At 48.0% G+C, this 25,421-nt stretch overlaps 1 protein-coding gene across 5 annotated transcripts in view; it reads right to left on the bottom strand.

Annotated features, from left to right (window-relative positions):
* Nucleotides 1-25,421, bottom strand: part of LOC149324977 (protein 5NUC-like) — a 263,653-nt gene that overhangs the window by 37,379 nt on the left and 200,853 nt on the right. The window lies entirely within an intron of this gene.

The raw sequence follows: 25,421 nt of genomic DNA, 5'->3' as shown, positions 1-25,421 counted from the left end.
GCCTAGCAAGGGAACAGCAGTTCACAATTGGTAGCGAGATACTGGAAGCAGTAAGAGAATATGTCTACTTAGAGCAGATAGTGACCGCAGATCCGGATCATGAGAGGGAAATAACTAGAAGAATAAGAGTGGGGTGGGCGCATATGGCAGGTTCTCTCAGTTCATGAATGGCAGTTTACCAATATCCCTCAGGACAAAAGTATACAGCAGCTGTATCTTACCGGTACTCACCTGTGGGGCAGAAACGGGGAGGCTAACAAAGAAAGTTCGGCTTAAGTTAAGGACAACGCCGCGAGCTATGGAAAGAAAAATGGTAGGTATAACGTTAAGAGATCGGAAGAGGGCGGAGTGGGAGAGGGAACAAACGCGGGTTAATGACATCCTAGTCGAAATCAAGGGGAAGAAATGGGTTTGGGCAGGGCATGTAATGCGAAGGCAAGATAACCGCTGGTCATTAAGGGTACACCCGCCGCGGTGGCTCAGTGGTAAGGCGCTCGTCTACCGAGCCGGAGTACCCGGGTTCGAACCCGACCGCGGCGGCCGCGTTTCGATGGAGGCGAAAGGCAAAAGGCACCCGTGTGCTGTGCGATGTCAGTGCACGTTAAAGGTCCCCAGGTGATCGAAATTATTCCGGAGACCTCAACTACGGCACCTCTTTCTCTCTCTTTCTTCTTTCACTACCTTCCTCCCTTCCCTTACGGCGCGGTTGGAAACAACTTTATTACACAAAAAAAAAAAAATCTTCCAGGGTGCTCCCCTACTGGTCCAGAAGCCCACGGGCTTGTGCTTCACGTAAAGCCCGATCCATCAGCCATTTCTACCCGGCGGGCTGAGCGGTTCGTAATGCAGCCCCCCAGGAAGAATGAGTGGGATTCGGGATGGGGGGTACTGCCTTTGATTTGATATTTGATATTTTATTTACCACCACAATATACATGGTGACAGGGTGCCCATAGTAAAAGCGGCCTCTTGGACCGCTTGACTTGGCCATAGACACCCAGCTGCGAACTTTGGCAACAAAGCCGTGGCACACTTTGAAACTAAATACAGTATTGCAAAAAAATCGCGACAGGTACTTCCCACAAGAAAAACAAAAGACAAACAAAGCAATGAAGAGTGCAATACAGTAAATTCGGTTCACAGATTCAATGCAGTATCTGTAAATAAAAAATATTCTAAAAGCTTTCTGTGTGAGGTAGTTTTTAGGTCAATGTCATTGACACAAAGAGCATTTAGTAGACGCGGTAATATGTTTTCAAGTGTTTGACAGCCATATGTTGTTCTGTATGTTTTAATGTGCCACTGATCGACGTTTCTTGTGTTGTTTACTTTATAGCTTACTACAATGTTGGAGAGTTCATGAAGGAAGGACGTGTGATTAATAATTTCGCGCTTCAGTGCGTGGCTGAGGCGAAAGGTGTACAATTTAGTTACCGGGAGTATTTTGTATTTATAAAAAAGGTCTTGTGTATGGAATGTTCTAGGAACATTTTCAATTATTCTGATAAAATTTTTCTGTAATACGAGTAGCTTATTGATGTTTTCTTGCGAAGTTTTTCCCCACACTAAATTACAGTAATTGAGGCGAGAACTAAAGAGTGAATGATATATGGCCAGCAATGCTCTTGTTGGCAGCAGTTGGCGATATCTGCAAATTAAACCAATAATTTGCGACAGTTTGCTGGAAATAAAATAGGCATGGTCATCCCAAGTCATTTTTTCATTAAATACAACGCCCAGTGTTTTAAATGTAGGTACTATGTCTACTTGAGCATTATTGAAGCAAATGTCTTTTACAAGTGTAACTTTCTTATTTTTTGCTCTAAATATAACTGCTTTTGTTTTCGCGACATTTACCTGCAAACCATTTTTTTTTGGGGGGGGGGGAAGGACATTCCCAAAGGTAGTGGAAAAAGTGTGGATCTGGGCACGCCACAGGTGTTACAATCAGGAGGAAAGATGGGGTGAAAGCATGAGAGACGGTGCGGGGAAATAAAGCAGCCTGTCTGTAATTGCCCCCATGTGGCGCTGGATGAGGGCGACAAGGTAGAAGGTAATCGGATACTTGGGGAACTTCAGAGTGGGTTCAGAAGGGGTAGGCCCTTATATGATAGCCTGTTCATGTTTACCCAATGCATAGAAATAGCTAAGGCGGAAAACAGACATCGATATTTAGCCTTTCTGGACATAAGCGGTGCATACGATAACGTGAACAGGGAACTCCTGTGGAGCATATTAAAAGATTTAAGTATCGGTCATGAGGTAATTGATTCTCTACAGGAAATCTACCGTGATAATAAAGATGAAATTAGATGGGAAGGAGAAAAAAGTACCACAACTTTGGGGGTGCACAAAGGATTAAGGCAAGGTTGTCCTCTATCACCGCTGCTGCTCATGCTTTATGTGATAAATATGGAAAGAAGGCTACAAGAAAGTAATCTAGTTATAATCTGTCGTACACATTAGGCGGAAATGTAGTTGAGCAGTGACTTCCGGGTTTAATGTATGCGGACGATATTGTACTGTTAGCTGATAGCCTGGATGAATTCCAAAATTTGGTTAATTGTTGTGGAGACGAAGGAGACGCTCTAGGATTCAGTTTTAGCGCAACTAAGTCAGGTGTGATGATTCTCAACGATACAACTGATCAGGTGCTTACAATACAAGGACGAAGAGGTGCCGGGATAATGAAACATAGGGCATTATGGGGGTACAACAAATATGAAGTACTAAGAGGTATTTGGAAAGGAATAATGGTGCCGAGACTTACTTTCGGCAATGCGGTTCTGTGCTTAAGGGCAGAAGTTCAGTCGAGATTAGACGTAAATCAGAGAGCTGTTGGAAGATTAGCACCAGGTGCCCACGGCAAAACCCCAAACGAGGCAGTACAAGGGGATATGGGCTGGGCATCGTTCGAAGCACGGGAAGCTAAGAGTAAAATACTATATGAAGAACGCCTGAGGAAATTGGACGATAACAGGTGGGCAGCTAAGGTATTTAAATATTTATACAGAAAGAGCGTTGACTCACAGTGGCGGAACAGAACTAGAAAACTAACCAGTAAGTATGCCGGTCATGAGGACGGAGAAAGAAAGAGCATGAAACGACAGGTTAAAAACACGGAAGTTAAAAATTGTATTAATTCAACGGAAAAATAACATAGTGTAGAACTATGTCGATACTGGAAAAGGCAGATCAGGAAAGAATTTTTCTGTGATAACTCAAGAGGAAGTGCCCTACTTTTTGAGGCTAGGTCAGGGTGTCTTAGAACGCACAGCTACAAAAAGAAATTTAACGAAGAAGATCACACATGTGCAGTGTGTGGTCGATCTGTAGAAACAATTGAACACCTCATACTCAAATGTGATGGTATCCATCCGGATGTCGATGCAGGCACAGTCACTCTTCCGGAGGCCCTAGGAATTTAAAGATAACAATGGTCATGTAAATAAATCTGCAGTGGAAGTTAGCAAAAAGCGATTGGAGGATTGGTGGCTGAAAAGCGGAGATGTGACATAAGGTTAGAATTCTAGGAAACCGTAGGTAAAGAAGATGGCGAATCTTAATGAGAATTGAGAACACAGTTGAACAAGAATAAAGAAAGAAAAGCTGAACATGGTGGCAAATGCCACCACCCCGTTTTAAAGGGGGCGCTCCATCTATCCAGGTACTGTGGGGTGGTGGCAGTGTCATGTGGCTGAGTTTGTAGAATGTTGTGATTTAATGATATGTAGAGAGGACCGATGGGGCTTCTTGCGCAGGGTTGGGTGCCTGATCATCCGGGGTCAGGGAGGAGAGTTCTCGGGCCAGCGCATGAACGCGCTCATTACCGGGGATCGAGGCATGCCCAGGGACCCACGACAGAGTAACCTTTCGGTCGAGAGAGGTGGCCGTGGTAAGAATACGGTGTGTTGCCCAGGTGTCCGCCGAGATATCTAAGACAGATACTGCGCCATTTTCTTTCCTCAAAAACCAATTTACCATTTATTTCCTTAAGGGTAACGGTGTGGATTCCAAGAGAAGGCAAACGCAGCAGGGGACGGCAGAAAGTTAGGTGGGTGGATGAGATTAAGAAGTTTGCGGGGATACGGTGGCCGCAACTGGCAAAGGACAGGGTTAATTGGAGCGACGTGGGAGATGCCTTTGCCCCAGAGTGGGTGTAGTCAGGCTGATGATGATGATGATCGAACGAAATAACCCTAATGCACCACTATATTCACTGACGTCGCTACCTTTAACGATCCGCTGGCAAGTACAAGTCCACGATTCTTTGACATCGATTTTAATTGTGAGGCAACTGCGAGAATGTTGTAAGGTACTGTTACGTAAATACTCCATTCTTCCTGTGCGTAGCAAAATCTTTCAAGATTTCTCCTTCTCTCGCATCTGGCAGTTGAAACTGCGATTTAAAACCAATGGGGAACGTTTGTGGTGACAGGAAAAATGTTAATAACAAAAAAAAATGCCAGTCTGTCGAGGCGAAATTTGCGGATACATTGAACGTACGGCGTAATCCTATGATATAGGAAAAAACTGTGGTCAAAAACGTATTCCCGCTGAAGATGCGCTTGTGTAGAATTTTACGATATGCTCTGATCCAGAGCATCCTGATTTCTGCAGTCTATACGGTTGGCCTTTCTGCCCGAGGCCTTGAAAGTCTTTTTATTCTGTTCCGCAATACCAGCTGGTTACACTTATTCGCGAGTGCATTCAGAGGAATGCCGTCAAAGCCTCCCAAAACGCTGGCGGTTTGAAAGTATACCGTTTGACGTCGTTACTTGAGTTTTATCTGCACACGTTTTGTAGACTTTAAAAACGAACGCACCAAAAACAACAAGCAATATGCGTAGGTTCCTACGTTGGAATATTGGTACACCTTGAATGAAGCGCTTGGGGCTGACAGCGATAGACTAGGCTTTCGGAGACGTTGGTGATTTTCTCGTGTTTTTACAACCAATTAATTTTTAGATATCTGGGTGCAATAAAAGAGGTTCAGTATACGTTTCGTTTACATAGGATTGGTGTCAATTTTGCGCACCAAACGTCCAGCAGTAATGACTGAACCCCCCCCCCCCCCCCTTCCCTATTAGACATCATCGGAACACCTTACCGCTTCTATATGCTCAAACTACTGTCCACTCGCACGAATAGCGGTTGCCGTTTCATTTTAACAGCTACAATACTGTCAAGAGGGCTATCGCATCTCGGCGCATTTTGTCCGCATTAGGTTAATTTTATCGCCTTACCATACATGCAGCTTTTGAGACAGAGTTGTCGGGGTTTGGCCGGTAGGCTTGCGCTCTGGGTGCGACATGCCAATAAAATGGGCGAAGCAAAAAGAGGCCCAGACCATGCATGCGCCAAACCTACTTTTGTCTAAAAATGGTGGCCAACCAGTGTGGAACAGAACTGCTGGCATTTCTATCTAGCCGCTATCACTCGTCGCCAATCGCGGAAGTTGCAGCGTTGGCTGCATAAAGAAACACAAGACGAACAACGTGGGATGTCGAATGCCGGCACTCTAGGCACACTCGATTAGCTGCTGCGACCCCTCCAACCGGAGAAACAAGAGAAAAGAAAAAGCGTGCTGTCATTCCTTATGCTCAGGGTGTCAGCGAAACCTTATGCAGGATATTCGCTGCCTACGACCTCCAAGTGGCCCATGTACCACCCAGCAAGCTCCGAAATCACCTCGTACGGGTGAAAGACCCTATGCAGAAGACAAGCTGCCCTGGCGTCGTCTACAAAATTCCTGGCAAAGATTGCAGCGCTTCCTACATAGGCGAAACTGGCGATATCAGAAGACGATTGAAGGAACACCAACGTGACGTAAAGAACAAAAAGTGACTTCTAACGCTCTAGCAGAGCACAATCAAGATACAGGCCACCTGATTGACTGGGATTCCGCACGGATACTGGAAAGGGAAAAGCTGTTGTCTACCCGTCTACTGAAGGGAGTCATTACTCATCCAAATGACAGCAGAAGCGATCAACAGGACGCGGGGAAATCTACCCGAGATGTACCTGCACCTTGTACGCAACACCTTAACTTCATAAGCACCGGCCCATCTCGTTTCATTATCATTGTGAACAAGGCACCCGTAGCGCTGCCGAAACGTCAATGTGTTTATGTTTTGTATGTTTTTATTTTCCTCTGTGACCTCGGCGAGTGCTGCCTTCAGCAATAAGCTGCAGCAAAGTCTATGTAGGAGAAACAGGCCAATGCCGTAAGATACGGGACTCAGTGAAACCAAGCTGTCGCAAAAGAGCAAAAATACACATTTGCCTGCTCGCTGGCCAGCCTGCCTTTATGCCACGAGTTACCGAAGTCTTGTGATAAAACTGCGAGTGCACTTGTTGAAGCATTTTATATCAGGAATGCAGCAAAGATTGCATAATCGTTACATAGCTCAACCTACGTGCAAGTACAAAGCTTTTTATTTATTTCAGCAACGAGAAGACAACTTGCGATCTGTCCTTTTATCAGCGCTTGAGCATAATTCCGGATGCGTGAGCTAACCATAACAGAAGTTCTTTATTGCGAAAGCAATACTACGCACATGAACGGCCTTTCGCGTAGCGGCGGCCGGTAGCCACGTTTGACCTTTAGAATGACCTCTCTGACGTCATACCAGGGTGAGACACCGGCTACCAAGACGAGTCGTCGCGCAGCGGCGGCCGGTAGCCACGGTGGACATTTAGCATGACCTCTGACGTCATGCCATGCCTAGTGACGTCATAGCGTGACGTCATACCAGGGTGAGAGATGGGCTACCAAGTCGAGTCGTCGCGCAGCGGCGGCCGGTAGCCACGCCTGACGTGTAGACGCGGCGCACTGCGTTCCTTCTGTTGGAGGTGCTGCGCTTTTGCTTTCGCAACCTACCAGGCTTAACCAAAGCTCAGCCCCCGCCAATTTTTATTGCTAAAGCAATACTACTTGCACTTTAAAGGGTGACCACCATCGTACCGCGGCGGTGACCACCATTGACCTTCATTTGACCTTGATTGCATTAGTTGGATTAGATTGGATCACATTGGATTACATTAGATTGGATTGGATTAGATTAGATTAGATTAGATTACATTAGATTAGAGTACATTACATTGAATTGGATTCGATTGCATTGAATTGCATTGGATTGGAATGGATTGGATTGGATTGTATAACCGATGCATCATCACAAGTCTGACCACAAGCACCACCACCAGCTACACTACCAGCTGTACCATGGCGTAGGTACGGATATTGTTTTCGCAATTACCGGGCTTAACCAAGCTAAGCCACAGCGAATTTTTTTTCCCACGGATCCTGAATTTGGTTTCACGGGCATATTCTAAGAGGTGGCCCTTGTATTTATGAGAGGGAATTAAAAGCTCTGTGTAGACAGTAAAATTTACAAACAATTTTTAAACACTGCCGCTCGCAACAGATTAGGGCAGCATCTTACCGCGCGTTCTCAGCTGCCCTTACCGCGCTCAGGCAAGTGGGGAATCTGGGCGTGCCCAAGTGACGTGGGCGGGACGGGGTACAGTCGCGATCGCCATATATTTTTCTCGTGCATCGGGCGGGTAGAGGGAGAAGATTAATTTTTCGGGGTTTAACGTCCCAAAGCCACTCAGGCATCATTTATAATCGCGGGTACATTCATTATTAATGAAGCTAGCTTAAAACGTTTGGCAGCGCGGTGACGAATGATGGAATACCGATCGCTCCTGGGCTTTTCCTAACCTCAGTAAAAGTCATTTCATGGCCCCTAAAAATTCAGCGCTCCTCCCGTCTTCTCACTGACTGTCGCTCGCGCTCCTTTTTCTTTTTTTTATTGTTGTTTTTGATTCTTACCATGCCTAACGTTAGCAGGAAGCCAAGCTCAAGTCATGCACACGCGCAGAAAAAAAAAAGTAAAACCTTTCCGGAATGCCAACTGGGCCGCAGTAGACGTAGTACAAAGGGGAAAACGCTTCTCCACAAGACCAGTACGCTGTGCATTCAGCCGCTTAAGCTGTTCTGCGATACGCGCGCGACATGTAGCGATGGCGCCTGGTTCGAGACAGGTGAGCTGTTGGCATGGCCGGACAAGCTGGTAGCATATTTCCCGTCCATTCGTGCCGCGCTGGCCACGAGGCGATGAAGGTCTGAGCAAGGTTCATTAGCCGGTCGCGCTAGAAGGGACGAAACGCGTGTCAGAACCAGCGACACCAGTTTTAACGCTGTGACTGCAAAGGCGCGAAATTTCGTGCTGCAACTGAAAACTTATTTATAGTTTGAAAACAATAGTGATCAACGGCGTGAATTGTTCCGATTCGTCTTTTTTTTTGTTGTGTTTAAAAAAGGCGCGTGAGATGCGTGCTACTAAAATAGCTGTCGGCTAAGAACTGCTAAGGAAGAATATTGTGAGAAACAGTGGCGGTCCTAAGGGGGGCGACCGCCCCCTCCGCCCCCCCCCCCCCCCCCCAAAAGCCTTTGCACATCTTCCCGAACGTCCGTTTTCGGGCTCTCACAGGGCGAGTTGTGATTTTTGACGTAGAATTGGAAAGCTTTTTCGCCTGCGATGAGTCAAGTACTCTTCTGCTTTGTACGTTAACTGTGTTATCGGCTGTCTTATTTCACACAATTCTGCATTCTACAAGTTGGTATTCTACAATTCGTAGCAACTGCCGAGGTACCATAGTCCTGCCGTGCCCCCACCGTTGTTTTGCTCTGGTGCGGCGACCACAGCTGCGGCGGTGCCATTCAGCTGCGGTTGGGGTGGCCAGCCCCCTCGTCGGGGCGGCAATGAGCCACCCATTCATGTCGTTACCCCATTATGGGACACGGCGACGTCAGCGAGGGGATCATCCCTTTTTGGCTTGACAAGGAGCGCTGACCAGCCGCCTGGTCGGAGGGTACTGTCAGCATGCTGCCGACGGGCACATTTCTCGCCCAGCCCAAGGAAGTTTCAAGAATTCGCTAACTGCTTCGACCTTCGGACAGAACGCACTTTCTACAAATTTGTGGCCGGAAGAAAACAGACCCCGACGAGAGCGCACCGCGCTGGCAAAGGGATTAACATGTCGGAGCCACCGGCTCGTCACAGGAAAGAGGGGACCTCGCGACGCCTCCCGCACTCCGAAGAAAAGAGGAAGAACATCACGCGACCAGGGGGAAAGAAATGGACCGAAGGACACGCGGGGAGACGAGCGCACGAGAGAAAACAGGAGAGTCGACACAGAGTGGACGCGGCGAGAGGAGCGCAGTTAGCCAGCACCATCTTGGATTCTCAAGGCCTGCGCGATTTCCATTTCCCCCGCTCTGACGTCAGCCACTTTGACCGCTGACCCCTCCGCATTCCTCCGACACTGAGACGTCTCCTTTCTTCCCTCAACCAGTCTTGCACCCTACCGTAGTCGTGTAGCTAGACGTGTCAGCGTGCGCTGCTGCGTTTTTTTGCTGTTGCGTTCGTGAGTGCTGGTTAGGAAATATCTAAATATTTGCGTGTCCTGCTCTGACGTCAGCCACTTTGATACGCCACTTTGATACGCATCACCCATTTGGCATCCACATCAAGCTTATCTAACCAACGCATTAGAAATTTTGCAAAACCGCGCAGTCAGATTTATTCATTCTTCATATCATTACAGCACGAGTGTTACATATCTGAAATCGCTTTCAGGCATACAGCCACTCGAGCTGCGCCGCCGCACAGCCAGTCTTTTATTATTTCACAAGTTCTTTTACAGCCATCTACAAACTGCACCCTACATGGTCCCTCCGGCACGCATATCTCACCGCACTCTCCATCAACTCCAGATCAGCCGTCCACGTGCACGCACAGTCACTTTCGCAGCTTCATTTTTTTCACGCACCGCCGCGGACTGGAATGGCCTTCCCGCTGACATTGCAACAATAACCTGTCCCGCGAACTTCGCACGCAGAGCTAACACCTTTTTGTCATCATCATAACGCATGATTACTTTGTCGCACCAAACGTTGTACCCACCCCTTATGTAATGCCCCTGAAAAGGGGTCTTTAAGGAAATAAAATTGATTGATTGATTGACCTGCTGTTGAAGCAATGGGTCGCTGCTGCGTGCCGAACTGCAAAGGAAACTATGACAACGGGCCAAAAGTGCGTGTGTTTTCGTTCCCAAAAGACGCCCGTAGGATTACGTGGGAGCGTGCTGTTTGCCGTTGTAGGTATGAATTGCGCACAAAAGACACACACAGGAAAACACACGAGAGAGACTGAAAGAGCGCAAACTATCAACTGGTGTTTATTAGATTCAGTGCCGCTTTATAGGCAGTGTGAGCACGTGCCTACAAAGAGGGGAAGGAGAGGATAAGGAGGCAAATCAAACCCTGCGCGACAAACCATCAGAAACGCTCCAAAAAATTCCTTTCCGCGTTGTACAGTGAAACGGATGTGTCACTCACACAGTTATCACCTCTTGCCTTGATACGATATGCCTCTAGAAGTTCACGGGAAACTTTGTCCTTGCTCTTGCCCAGAATTCTGATACTTTTTAGCAGTGGCTCACAACCGTTGCATGCAATGCAATGAGCAGGCAAATTAGCTCCTTCTTTGTTCCTAATTGAACGCTGATGCTCCTCTGCGCGTTCATTCACGCAGCGTCCTGTCTGGCCCACATACACTCGACCACACTTGAGCGGGATGAGATACACAACGCCCGTGGCGCATTTCACAAATTGTGCCGCATGCTTTATCTCGCATGCTCTTCGTCGAGCGCCTTCCGCGCTGATCCTTGGGCACAACCCGGCGAGCTTGCGTGGCGCCGAAAACACCACAGGCACGCCATGCCTATTCGCCACTTTTTTTATGTTGTGGGCCACCTTGTGTATATACGGGACGACCGTAGTCTTTCTTCGTGGTAATCGCTCCTCGTTGTTGGCGCGGTTTCCTTTTTTTACCTTCCGAAGAAGGTTCTCGGCCACAGCTGAGATGACCTCGCAGGGGAAGCCGGCTGAAAGCAGCCTTTTTATCTGATTATGGAAGCTAGTGTGCATTGCATGCGGGCATGACTTCGCCAGAGAAGATCCCAGGCACGAACTAACAATAGCTCTCTTGACTATCTTCGAATGGGCAGAGTCATAGGGAAGAAGCCCTTTCTGCGCTCGCGGTGCGTAGTGCCAGCAGACGTGATGCAAACCGCGAGCGCAGAAAGGGCTTCTTCCCTATGACTCTGCCCATTCGAAGATAGTCAAGAGAGCTATTGTTAGTTCGTGCCTGGGATCTTCTCTGACGAAGTCATGCCCGCATGCAATGCACACTAGCTTCCATAATCAGATAATAAGGCTGCTTTCAGCCGGCTTCCCCTACGAGGTCATCTCAGCTGTGGCCGAGAACCTTCTTCGGAAGGTAAAAAAAGGAAACCGCGCCAACAACGAGGAGCGATTACCACGAAGAAAGACTACGGTCGTCCCGTATATACACAAGGTGGCCCACAACATAAAAAAAGTAGCGAATAGGCATGGCGTCCCTGTGGTGTTTTCGGCGCCACGCAAGCTCGCCGGGTTGTGCCCAAGGATCAGCGCGGAAGGCGCTCGACGAAGAGCATGCGAGATAAAGCATGCGGCACAATTTGTGAAATGCGCCACGGGCGTTGTGTATCTCATCCCGCTCAAGTGTGGTCGCGTGTATGTGGGCCAGACAGGACGCTGCGTGAATGAACGCGCAGGGGAGCATCAGCGTTCAATTAGGAACAAAGAAGGAGCTAATTTGCCTGCTCATTGCATTGCATGCAACGGTTGTGAGCCACTGCTAAAAAGTATCAGAATTCTGGGCAAGAGCAAGGACAAAGTTTCCCGTGAACTTCTAGAGGCATATCATATCAAGGCAAGAGGTGATAACTGTGTGAGTGACACATCCGTTTCACTGTACAACGCGGAAAGGAATTTTTTGGAGCATTTCTGATGGTTTGTCGCGAAGGGTTTGATTTGCCTCCTTATCCTCTCCTTCCCCTCTTTGTAGGCACGTGCTCACACTGCCTATAAAGCGGCACTGAATCTAATAAACACCAGTTGATAGTTTGCGCTCTTTCAGTCTCTCTCGTGTGTTTTCCTGTGTGTGTCTTTTGTGCGCAATTCGTACCTACAACAGTATGCACCAACTCGCCCAACAAGAAGTTCTTCTTAAGTGCTGTTTGCCGCGACGACGTCGACATAAGGACTCTGCGAGATCCTAAGGTACGTTGTGTGTGCGCATCGAAGCAATCGTTGAAGACGTTGAAGAATCGTTGAAGAATCTTTTTTCTCTTATGCACCAGTCATTGTTCTTGTGTGGTTCAATGACACATATTTTCAAGTTCAGTGTGGGCGTTCATGTCATGGTTAATTAAATACAGTATGCCTATGAATACCATCGAATTTTGCAGAGAGCGTATATTCACTAACCAGATATATTCTTACATCTTGATTCAACGCTTCGACTATATTTAGTGAGCATAGTGTTTTGGCTAAAGCATTCTAACTCTATTTAGGTAATTGAAGTTATTCTATGCAATTGCGCAATAAATAGAGGCGTCTGTGCCATGGGTGCGCAGTGTAGCATGCAAGTAGCTGCACTGACCTTGGTTCAAACTTGAAATAAAAAAGTGAAAAGAAAGGACAATATTTTGGTTCCCGAAGGGCTTTTTCCTCCCCTGCTTTTCAGGTACGCGAGCAATATTTCAAAGCATAAAATAGAATCTTTAAAATACCTTAAAATAGAATCGAGTGGGCTGGCGCACAAACGGAAGAAGCTTTGCCATTTGTAAATACGTAATAAGTTGTAAATATGTGAATAAAGTCTTGTGGCCACTGTTCCTCTCGATCTCTGGCGTTTCTTTTACGGAAGTTTCAAATTTAGATATGCTACGCGAAACATATACTGCAAAAAGTTTCCAGGAATCCCTTTATTAAGTACGATGAAAACCCATCCATTCAACGCATACCTTCATTTTAGCCCAATGAAATTTAATAGCAGGCGACAAAATTAGTTTTTAAACATCCACTGAGTGTCCGCTAACTGTACCAAGGGCGGAACAAAGCCCCTTCCCAGGACTGAGTTATGAAGGCCGCTAACCCAGCTCATGAGCTTTGACCATCCTGGACTCGCCGTGGCGGGATATCTCAGCCGTCGACCTCTATTCCCCCGGTACCGAAATGAATATTGCTCACTAGACTGTTAACAATCAAAGCATGACTTATGGTATAATATCTACATCGTTCGCCATTTATTTTTCAGCAACAAAGCATACAAAAATTGTTATACAAATAAAATGTGAATTGAATAATCTTTGTTTAATTTTATTTATTTTTTATTTATTTATTCACATATTTTTGTTATTTCCTATTTTTTATTTTATTTTTTGGTATAAGGAAGTCCTACCGCACCCCCCCCCCCCCCCCCTTAACCCAATCTTTGGGACCGCCACTGCATGGAAGGTCTGGGTAGGTAGTCTGGGAAGGTCTGGGAAGCTAGTCGATAGGTCTGGGCAGGTCCTTTCCAGCGAATATGATTACCATGTGCGCTGTCTTGCCAAGTCTTCTGGCGTTGATGATGCCCATGGTTGGGTTTCTGGCTTGAACCTCCTTAAAAATGAAGTCGTCCGATTCACCGCTAAGAGAGTTGTAGAGCATTCCCTTGCTAGAGCTGTCGGGGGCAGGCACGTAGGGAACAAGTACCTTTGTACTTGTTTCGGCTGATGCTAATTTCCTCCGCCGTTTTATAGGCACTTGCGTTGCTCTATGCTGGAGTACTTATCGTAATGGTGTTGTTTGTCGCGTGCAGTCGCATTTTGTCCGTATGTAGCGTTTGAGGCCCCAGACCAGCCGCTTGGCCTATAGCTTCGGCCAGGCGGACTGGTCCCACCACGGTCGTCTCGAGTGAATCTCCGGGTCTCATCACTATTTTATAGACACTTTCCGGGAGTCGTCGCACAGGGCGCCTCCGTAACTTCGGCGGTAAAACTGCTCGTTCAGCGGCTCTCACTGCCTCGGCGTCGGGGAGAGGGATCTTTGCCTTCAAGGCGCATCTCCTGAACCAAGAGAATTCTTTTTCTTTTTTTATTTGTTGCTTAGACGTTTGCCTAAGAAGGGGCTGAGGCTAAAGGCACAATGTTGCCTGACAGGGCCTCAGCCCCCTACTACATGATAAACAAACATACAAATTACAAATTATAAAAGTCCGGCGGGCCGGTAGAAAATAGTATCGTTGATAAGGAAGAAAAAAACAAAATCAAAGAAAAGTAGGCACAAAAGTAAGCGTTATACAGAGGAAAATACATACGAAAAAAAATGCATACAGAGGAAAATACATACACACTCTGCAAGAAAAGACAGAGGCGCTTGACAAAAATTTGCATCATAAAAGTACGATGAGTATATAAATAAGAAACAAGACATACATGAAACACTACATCAAATAACAAAGTTCTACCTAAGGCTTATTCTAGCCTACTGAAAAACAAGGCATTATGGACATATAAGCACAAACAAGAGTATATAGATGCGAACACAGAATCAGTAACTGTGAAAAAAAAAATGGATTACAACATGCTTGCATGAGAAATTTTAGCGATTGCTATAGGTGACATCACTACAGAGAAGAGCTCATTTACATTCATATTTGAAAGTGGAGAAGGGTTTACTGTAATTAATATTTATATCTCTTCTTGGTTGGTTTATGGGGTTTAACGTCCCATGAGCGACTAAGGCTATGAGAGACGCCGTAGTGGAGGGCTCCGGAAATTTTGACCACCTGGGGTTCTTTAACGTGCACTGACATCGCACAGTACACGGGCCTCTAGAATTTCTCCTCCAAAGAAATTCTAGCCGCCGCGGCCGGGATCGAACCCGCGTCTTTTGGGTCAGCAGTCGAGCACCATAACCACTGAGCCACCGCGGCGGCTATATTGAGAATTCTGATAACTTGAAAAGACAGTGCTTGACGACCATAATTTGTCCTTATCCTTGGCATCTCTATTTTCGGGTCTCTAATAGCGTACAAGTTTACTCTGTCTGTGGATGTGACATACAAACGAATTTTATGTATCCATTGTAGCAACTTTAAGTAGTATACCTTATCTGCTCTCAGCATATTATGCTTTAAAAAAAGTGGATGCGATCTTAGTTCCCTTTTCTCGCCATGATAATTTTCACATATGCGTAACACTTTCTTCTGTAAAGTAATTAATTTTCTGCAATTAGAATCAGTTGTCGTACCCTAGACTAAAATACCATAACTTATTCTAGAATAGAATAGAGAATAATAGTGCCTGCTTCATACAAGATGGAATCAAGTGCCGGATTCTGTAAAGACAACCAATGACCCGTGATAAATCGGACTTAAGGCAACTAACACGGGCGTTCCGGGACTTACCTTTGCTGAACCATACACCCAAGAATTTTTGCTCATTGACCTCCTCCAACAGGCTGCCTTCATATCTGATGCTAAAAGGGTTCTGGTCCCTAACACTTGTAGGTTTAAAAATTACGTATCTAGATTTTGTTGCATTTAGAGTAATGCGATTGGCTTGTAGCCACCTGGAAAGTTTTAATAAGTAATCATTGACAGATTTTTGAAGGCATGTTTTTGTTGTTCCTGTCAAAAATATATTCGTGTCGTCAGCATAAATGATTAACTAGGGGGATACTGGTATGATAGTTATATCATTCACATATATATGAGAGTAAAGACCCCAAAATTGATCCTTGTGGGACGCCGTGTTGTATCTTCATTTCACTCGAAGTGCGATCGTTTATGGCTACATACTGTGATGTTCCCATGTTCCGTCGTTGAGCCCATCGTCATCAATTGCTCGCCCTTAACACCCTCCATAGCATAGCTAGTTACCTTAACAAACAAAGGAGGGCGCCGGCGTCGCGGCGACACGAGCGCCACGGACAGCGTGAATGCTGCGCGCGGGCACGGAGGAGACGGCTCTCTTCTGTCCATCGTGCGGGGATACTGGCACCCTGGTTCATCTGTTGGGTTCATGTCCTACTTTTGCTCTGCCTCGTAGCCGTCTCTTTGCAGGCTACCGTGCCCTCGGCCTGCCAGCAGACACGGAGGACCAGCTGCTGTTCCCGGCCCGGAACCCCCTGCCTGCCTGCCGCCTCCTGCTGACCTACCTCAAGGAGACCGGCCTGGACATCCTTCTGTAGCCCGAGGAACCTGGACCTGCAGCCCAAGGCCTGCGCCCTCCTGGACCTGCAGCCTCGGAACTGGACTCTTCTAGACCTTCGGCTCCTCCCAGCCACATGAAGGTCTAGGAATCTGCCTCCCCCAGCCCGGTGCTTGCACACTAACCTAGTGCACCGAGGCTTCCCCCTCCCCTCCCCCAGCCCGGTGCTTGCACACTAACCTAGTGCACCGAGGCTTCCCCCTCCCCTCCCCCAGCCCGGTGCTTGCACACTAACCTAGTGCACCGAGGCTTCCCCCTCCCCTCCCCCAGCCCGGTGCTTGCACACTAACCTAGTGCACCGAGGCTTCCCCCTCCCCTCCCCCAGCCCGGTGCTTGCACACTAACCTAGTGCACCGAGGCTTCCCCCTCCCCTCCCCCCCAGCCCGGTGCTTGCACACTATCCCAGTGCACCGAGGCTTCCCCCCTGCGAGCTGTTGTTGCGGCGGCGGCGCTACTCCAAGATCCCTCCCCCTGCACGGACACGGACCGCTCCTGTCGCGGCGACGACCATCCCCCCTCCCTTCTCCCCTCCCTACATCCCCCTACCCCTTCCCCTGGTCCCCAAGAGTGATGCCACCAACTGGCCAACATACGTCGGGACCAGTATCCCCTCCCAAGAATACCCCAAAGTAATCAATCAATCAGCTCGGGAACTTCGGGGCGCACGAACTGTTCGGCGCAAGGCTCCGCTCTTCGCCGGCGGTGTGAATGGCGAAGCCTCGTGGGGAGGCACTTTCTCCCGCATCTCGTCCCGTCCGGCCGCGGAGTATCCCCTGCCCTATCGTGCGCGAATATTCGCTCATAACCTTCCTGGTGAGTCGGACGTCCTCGATTCCTTAACATATTTTGCTGCTAGCTGGCATTATTGTTGTTGTAGCAATAACTGCCTTGTTTGTGTCAGCCAGTGTGCCGTTCGCTTGTTCCCCCAGAGCAAGGCCCGCCGTGGTCGGCGTGCGCTCGGTAGCGTACGCGATCACGTGGTGGGGTCCGGAGGTTTGAACTGCGTCAGCCTTGGTTAAACTGGGCAAACGTACTTATTCGCCGAATTAAAACCCCACACATTTTGCATCTATGCCGCACCAGCGGCGTTTCTGCGAGTAATGGATACAAGGCAGGCAGGCCTGAAATGGCAATTTCGTCTAGTATGAAACTTCGTTAAAACATTAAGTTGCGCTAGTTGGTAACAGCTTGAAGGAATCATATTCTTAGCGGTAAGAAACAGACACAACACCAAAGCACACACACATAGGACACCCGCTAGACTTCAACTATTTTTACTGGACACTTGTACGATATAAATATGTATCACTGAGCACACTCAGGTGCCTCATCATCCGCATCAGGTCTAACTACGCCCTACCCTCTCCTGCAAGGCATACGGTTGCGCAGATAAACAATCTCTTTTTCTGCCAACGCCAGGGAGGGAGTGCTTACACACATGTCGCCCGCCTCTTGAATACGAAAGGCTTCGATAATTTCCCTTTCTTTTTTGTCGGCTCCCACATGCATTACAGACGTAGTGTCATATAGAGGGATACAGCCTTTACAACCTCTGCAATGCTTCACCAATTCAGCTCCACCGGCCTGTGATGAAACATCCCTTCAGTGCTCTCTTATCCTACCGTTGACACACCTTCCGGTCTGGTCTATATACACCTTGCCACAGGCAAGTGGAATGGTGTACACCACTCCCGTTCGGCAGGTTACAAACTTCATTTGGTGCTTTCTGCTGCAACACGGCTTCTTCGTTTCTGTGACTGCTGAACATACTCTTACCAGCTTTTCAGGGGCTGTCAACAGAACACCAACACCACACTTCTGGGCAACTTTTTTGAGGCGGTGGGATAGACTGTGGACGTACGGGATTGCGACCCACCGCTTAAGCCTTTCTTCACCTGCCTTCACTTTGGCACCACCAAGCTCTATGACTAAAGCTTCGACCACCGCATTCACCGATTCTAGAGGGTAGTCCGCTTTGTCCAATCGGTCAACCTGCTCTTGCAGACTGGCTTCCATGTTATGCGGGCACAACTTGTGCAGAGCCGCACCCAGGCTGTTCATCACAATGCCGCGCTTCTCTACCTTCGAATGAGCCGAAGCGTAATTTAAAACCTGTTTTTTGGATCTCGGCTTATATGCCCAGCACGTACGCTCACCCGTGATGCATAGGGGCACTTCTAAAGCCTGGATAGAGCCATTCACTGGAAGTTCATGAGTGAACCGAAGCCCATCTGCACATCTGTGAAAAACATCTAAAATACCAGATACAGAAGAGGCACTTCCCTGGACGCTATTCAACTTTACAATCACCAGATAATCGTCTACATATCTGAAACATTTCACAACACTCTTATTTAAACCCTTATTCAGAAGGATGGAATATGTATCGGGTCTTGTTTAGCTCTAACGAGGTACCCATGTGGGCTAGTTGGTGTACATCAGACATAACTTCACCAGCGAAAGAACGAGACACGGGGAGTAGAAGAACACAGGACAACGATGGACAGCGTTGTCCTGTGTTCTTCTACTCCCCGTGTCTCGTTCTTTCGCTGGTGAAGTTATGCCTTGTTTAGCTCCTACGCTCAGTGATATATTTTAGCCCATTATGACAAGCGCATTGCTAAGGGTTTAGATAACAGTGTTGTGAAATGTTTCAGATATGTAGACGATTATCTGGTGATTGTAAAGTTGAATAGCGTCCAGGAAAGTGCCTCTTCTGTATCTGGTATTTTAGATGTTTTTCACAGATGTGCAGGTGGGCTTCGGTTCACTCATGAACTTCCAGTGAATGGCACTATCCAGTTTTTATAAGTGTCCCTATGCATCACGGGTGAGCGTACGTGCTGGGCATATAAGCCGAGATCCAAAAAACAGGTTTTAAATTACTCATTCGAAGGTAGTGAAGCGCGGCATTGTGATGAACAGCCTGGGTGCGGCTCTGCACAAGTCGTGCCCGCATAACATGGAAGCCAGTCTGCAAGAGCAGGTTGACCGATTGGACAAAGCGGACTACCCTCTAGAATCGGTGAATGCGGTGGTCGAAGCTTTACTAAGGGAGCTTGGTGTTGCCAAAGTGAAGGCAGGTGAAGAAAGGCTTAAGCGGCGGGTCGCAATCCCGTACGTCCACAATCTATCCCACCGCCTCAAAAAAGTTGCCCAGAAGTGTGGTGTTGGTGTTCTGTTGACAGCCCCTGAAAAGCTGGTAAGAGTATACTGTCACGTTTTAGTGACGGCAGTCCAGCGGTCAGGAAGACATCAGAAATACTTGCAAACGAAGCTCTTTATTAGGGCTGACTTGCGCCCACAAAAGAACTGAATCACTCGGCGTAAGCAACAAGCGTGCTCGTCAATCGTCGATGTACGAATGCCCGCTGCTCGCGGCATCGTTCAATTTAAAGCCGGCAAGGAAACTTCGAGATAACAGGTCGAGATCATCTAGAGTAATCTAGAAACAAGTAGATGCAGCTGTTCATGGCTGTGAAAAATCGAGATTAGTCCGGTCGCTTCTCGCGTCACAAACAAAAGTGATAACAACCCTTTCCTGCAGCCTTGAGCGTGAACGAACAAACACTACAATGATACGTGGCATTACGTTCAGCAGTCACAGAAACGAAGAAGTTGTGTTGCAGCAAAAAGCACCAAATGAAGTTTGTAACCTGCCGAACGGGAGTGGTGTACACCATTCCACTTGCCTGTGGCAAGGTGTATATAGGCCAGACCGGAAGGTGTGTCAACGGTAGGATAAGAGAGCACTGAAGGGATGTTTCATCACAGGCCGGTGGAGCTGAATTGGTGAAGCATTGCAGAGGTTGTAAAGGCTGTATCCCTCTATATGACACTACGTCTGTAATGCATGTGGGCGCTGACAAAAAATAAAGGGAAATTATCGAAGCCTTTCGTATTCAAGAGGCAGGCGACATGTGTGTAAGCACTCCCTCCCTGGCATTGGCAGAAAAAGAGATTGTTTATCTGCGCAACCGTATGCCTTGCAGGAGAGGGGAGGGCGTAGTTAGACCTGATGCGGATAACGAGGCACCTGCGTGTGCTCAGAGATACATATTTATGTCGTACAAGTGTCCAGTAAAGATAGTTGAAGTCTAGTGGGTGTCGTGTGTGTGTGTCTCTTGGTGTTGTGTCTGTTTCTTACCGCTAAGAATATGATTCCTTCAAGTCGTCTAGTATATTTAGATGATGTCGTTGTGTTGGTCTCAAACTCTGAACAGCACCTGAAAAGGATTCGGACCGCCCTGTAGGCAATCAAGTCGTCCGGTATAACCTTGAAAGCATAAAAGTGCCACTTCGTCTATGCAGAGCTGCTGTTTCCAGCTCACATCGCTAGGAAAGAGGGAGTACGCCCAGACCCGCAGAAAACAGCTGCTATTGCACTGTTTCCCCCACCGGCCAATAAAGAAGCTGTGCGCAGTTTCCTCGGACTGTGCGCGTATAACGGACGATTTCTCAATAACGTTTCTTCGCCAAGGCTCTGGCCCAATTGACAAAGGCAGAAGTGCCATTTAAACGGGAAATGACTGAAGCAGAAACCTTCAAGGAGCTTTAGCGCCGTTTAAAGTCTCCATCGGTCCTCGCGCACTTTGATGAAAACGCCGAGACTGAAGTTAATACCGACGCAAGCAACGTGGGCCTAGGCGCCGTCCTCGTTCAGAAATCCGACGGGCTGGAAAAAGTAATCGCATGCGCTAGCCGTTCCCTTTCCAAGGCCGAGGCTAACCATTAGACAACTGAGAAGTGTCTTTCCGTCGTCCGTTCTACGTCGAAATTCCGCCCCTACCGTACGGACGAACGTTGAATGAGTACAGCGATCACTACGCACTAAGCTTGCTTGCCAGAGCACTACGCTTGCTATGATCGCGGGCATGCTTGCTTGCCCCTGCAAAGCAAGCACGCAAGCAAGCCAGGACCATTCCGGCATGCTCGCTCGATGTCACTGTCGTTTACAGGTCCGGACGCAAGTACTCTAACGCCGCAGCCTGTCGCGAGTCCCTGTAGAAGCACCGATACCGGACAGACGATGAGGACGCCTTCCTAGGACCCATCAGCTACAGCTCATTTGCACCGCCCCAAAGCTCGGACCCCGACCTAAAACGTCTCGTTGAGTACTTGGAAGGCAAGGTTTTTAAACACCGCCTTGCTCAACAGAGGCTTGGCTTCTTTCTGCGTGCATGTCCTCGTTAAGAACTTTGCACGAACAAAACAGCCTGCCTCCTTGTTGTGCCTGCAAGTCTCCGCGAAGAAGACCTATAGGCTTCACACTATGAGGCGACAGCTGGACATCTCTGGTTTTCTTGCACTCTGGCCCCGACTGTCTGCCCTTCTCGCGCACCATGTGAAAACATCCCGAGACTGTCAGCGACGAAAGACCCCTCCCACCCGACCAGCAGGATTACTGAGCAACACTGAATTCCCTCAAGGCCCTTCCGTCCGATCGACATGAACGTCTGCGAATAAGTGGATCACCAGTCATAGCGACCGACTACCTGACCCGCTACCCCGAGGCAAAAGTCCTACCGAACAGAACAGCAGCAGAAATCACCAGATTTTTCGTCAAGTGCATTCTTCTGCGACACGGCGGAGAGAGGAACAGCGCGGAGAGAGGAACAGCATTCACGGTAGAACTCACGCAAGTCATCCTACGTCAGCCAAACCAGCCACCGGAGGACAACTGCGTATCATCTGCAGACCAAAGGACTCACGGAACGCCTGAACAAAATCATTGCTGACATGCTCTCCATATCTGTCAATACCTAACACAAGACCTAGGGTGTCATCGTGCCTTACATCGTCTTCGCTTTCAACACCGCAGTGGAGGAGGCCACCCAGATGACGCCTTTTAGGCTCCTCCATGGCAGGGAGGACACGACCACGCTAGACGCCATGCTGCCCAATGTTACCCAAAAGATAACGTCGACGCCTACCTTCAACGCGCAGAAGCCCGAAGACTTGCCCGATTACGGATCAAAGACCAGCAGCGGACCGACGCCAGACGCTACAACCTATGAAGACGCAATGTGTAGCCAGGACAACAAGTCTCGGTTTGGACGCCCATTCGCCGCTAAGAATTGAGGGAAAAGCTTCTGCGCCGCTATTTCGGCCCGTACAAGGTTCTTCGTCGCCTAGGTCAACTGGACTATGAATTCGCCGCTGAGGAAATGACTGCATCCAAGCGACGCCGCGTACGACCAGGAGTTGTCGAAGTTGTCCGTCTAAAGCCCTATTATGCGCGTTAAAGGATGCTCTGTTACCACTTTCGGTGTTTATTGTGTACTGTCATTTCTATATGTTTCCAGCCACCTTATTTGTTTTAAAGCAAAGGATCGACCGATGCTTCCTTGAGAGGGAATTATACACCAGAATCTTTGTACTGTTTGTTTTTTTAATTCTTCAGACGTGCCGACATGCGGCTTTATCCCTTTTTCTGTGTAACAAGACGCGACCAGATTTATCTCGATTGATCGTAGCCAGGCCGAACCGATTGTAGGTTGCTCCAGAGTGTTGTAGCAACTTTTCTCACCGTATCTCGGAAGCTCGCTATAAGCTTTAAAGTGACCACGGCCGAGAGCAGCGGGTATTTCTGTTCGACGACTGCCGAGCACTCTTGTAGCTACGCCGCCGCCGAGTGAGTCAGCCCATTTTGGGCGCAAGTGAGCCCAAATAAAGAGTTTTGCCATTTCCAATGTCCTTCTGTTCTCCGGGCTGCAGTCACTGCTTCGTGACAATAGCTATAGCTAAGGTATTTACGAAGGTACTTCAGTCAGGACAAACTTAGGCTTCAGTCAATCAAATGATCAGGCAGCTGGCTTTTCGTAAAGTATGCTTAACAATAGACCACAGTCACACTATCAATAATGTCATAGAGAAATGCAAAGAATATAACCAACCTCTACATACAGGGTGTCCCAGCTAACTTGGACCAAGATTTATAAAAAAAACTAAGCGTTCTTCAGAACTCAAACCACGTGGATGTTGTTAGGGGTTATCTGAAGTTACAGTACCATTTTCTCGCTCGTCATATCTGAATAATTAATCGAGATATATAAATGAACTTTTTAAATACAGCTTGAAACGTTCAAGCGTCAGTATGAAAGTTGTGGAGCTCCACAAATATTGTCCAACCCAGGCACTTCCAACGAGGTAGACTTAGCGTGGCCGTTTTTATTCGGGAAAAGCGAAATCCCGCGAAGTTTAAAATATACCACGTGACAGCGCGCTCTGTGCGCCCGGATGCGCCGCGATTACAGCGCTCTCATCCGTGACGAAATTAGAACGCGCCGACCAAAAGAAAGGATGAGATGACGTTTCGGCTCCCCCACGGAAGCCTTGTTCACAATGAGCTTTGTAAAAAAAACATCCCTCGCTTCGCACCTTTCGTGCTGCTCTAGACAGGGCTTCGCGTTGTGCTTGGTTCCAAAATAAGCGCCAGTGGGTTCGGGCGGCAATTGAAAGGAAGCGCGGCTCCTGTTTTTTAGCGTAATTCACACGACGTTATCAGGCTTGTTATACGTGTCTTTGCTTGTTGCTATCTTGTTCCCAAATTCAAACTCATGAGTGTCATCGTTCCTCCGCATGCATTCTGCTAATGTGAGAGGGTAATTATCGCCGCAGAAACGGGAGCCGTGCTTTCTTGCAACTGCCGCCCGTACCCACTGGCGCTTATCTTGGAACCAAGCAAAACGCGAAGCTCTGTCTTGGGCAGCCCGAAAGGCGCGAAGCGAGTGGTGTTTTCTACAAAGCACGGATGAGAGCGGTGTAATCGCGGCGCATTCGGGCGCACGGAGCGCTCTGTCACGTGGTTTTTTTTAAACTCCGCGGGCTTTCGTTTTTGCCGAATAAAAACGGCCACGCTAAGTCTATCTCGTTGGAAGTGCCTGGGTTGGACAATATTTGTGGAGCTACACAACTTTCCTATGGACGCCTGAACGTTTCAAGATATATTTAAAAAATTTATTTATCTCGACTAATTATTCAAATAGGAGGAGGGAAAAAAATGGTGCTGTAACTTTAGATAAACCGTAACAACATTCACGCGGTTTGAGTTCTGAAGAACGCTTACGTGGGTGGCGGGCGACGACATTTACCTTCCCTGTTCCGTTTGTGTGCTTTTTGTTAATTTTTTTTTTCTGTTCCTTGAGCCGCTGTTCCTCCTGCATCGTCTGCTTGTTTTGGCTCATGTGTCGAACACCTGTACAGATGAAGACCCCTTAAGAAGGGTGCAAGAACCATGTAACTTCAGTCTTGAAAAAGGACAGGCTCTGTCCGAAACGTCGACTCCCAATAAATGTTTACCTAAATGAAGCTTTTCTCAATTTCGTATATATATATATATATATATATATATAAGTAAAGAGTTGAAGTACACTTCTTAAAGAAACATTTATTTACCGACGGTTTCGGACGGTGGACCGTCCTTCATCAGGGTAAGGTTGTTTGTGAACAAAAACGATCCACTTGCTCACGGCACCGCACACAGATGGAGAGGGGAAGACGCTCTCCTTTGAGGAAACAAAACAAAACACGAAAAGCAAGACAGTGGCGGACAAGGGTGTTCCTGCCGAATAAGGGGAAAATGAAGGCTGCAATGCGAGCACACAAAAAAAAAGAAAAGAACGAATTCAAGAAAGGGGAAAAGAGGGGGTGGGGGAAGGGAAGGAGGCAAAAGGTTGTAGCGGAAGTGGAGAGGGGTGAGCTGTCTGCGAGGAAAACCGTTGAGAAGAAATATTGTGGGCGGAGGCTTCCTTCGGCGGGAGCGGGACGTTCGAACACGCGGGAAGAAAACATTATCGCGCCCGTTGCATCACAGTGCCAACCGCCCGACAGAAGTGTGGTTACTGACTGTTTGAATGTGAGTTACGGCGGCGGCGCGATCACATCGGCGGAGAGTTAACCGACCAGACGCCGGACGGAAACCTGATCCCGTGGCTGGGCCCCGCGGAGACCCAGCGCCAGCCCCCGGCCGCTACTCGTCAGCCGCGCGCCCCCTCGCAAAGACACTGCGCCGCCGACGAGGTGCCCTTTCCAAAAAGCGAAGTGGGGGGCAGAGCAACGAAAAAACGAGAGAAAGAGAGTTCGGACGCAGAGCAGGAAAAAAAAGGAAACAAAAGAAGAAAAGAGAAAGAAAAAAAAGGGAAAAAAGGAAAGAAAAGGAGGCATGAGAACTTGCAAAAGTGAAAAGGGGGGGGGGGGGGGGTGGCTTGCTAAGTACCTCCCTCATCTACCTCACCTTTTTGAAAAACACGAGGTAGCCC

Source organism: Amblyomma mixtum, chromosome 10 (assembly GCF_055824585.1).
Source record: "Amblyomma mixtum isolate Tamu chromosome 10, ASM5582458v1, whole genome shotgun sequence".
NCBI classification, from domain to species: Eukaryota; Metazoa; Arthropoda; class Arachnida; order Ixodida; family Ixodidae; genus Amblyomma; species Amblyomma mixtum.
Note: the sequence above shows the minus strand (reverse complement) of the source record. Positions and strands in the feature narration are given on the sequence as shown.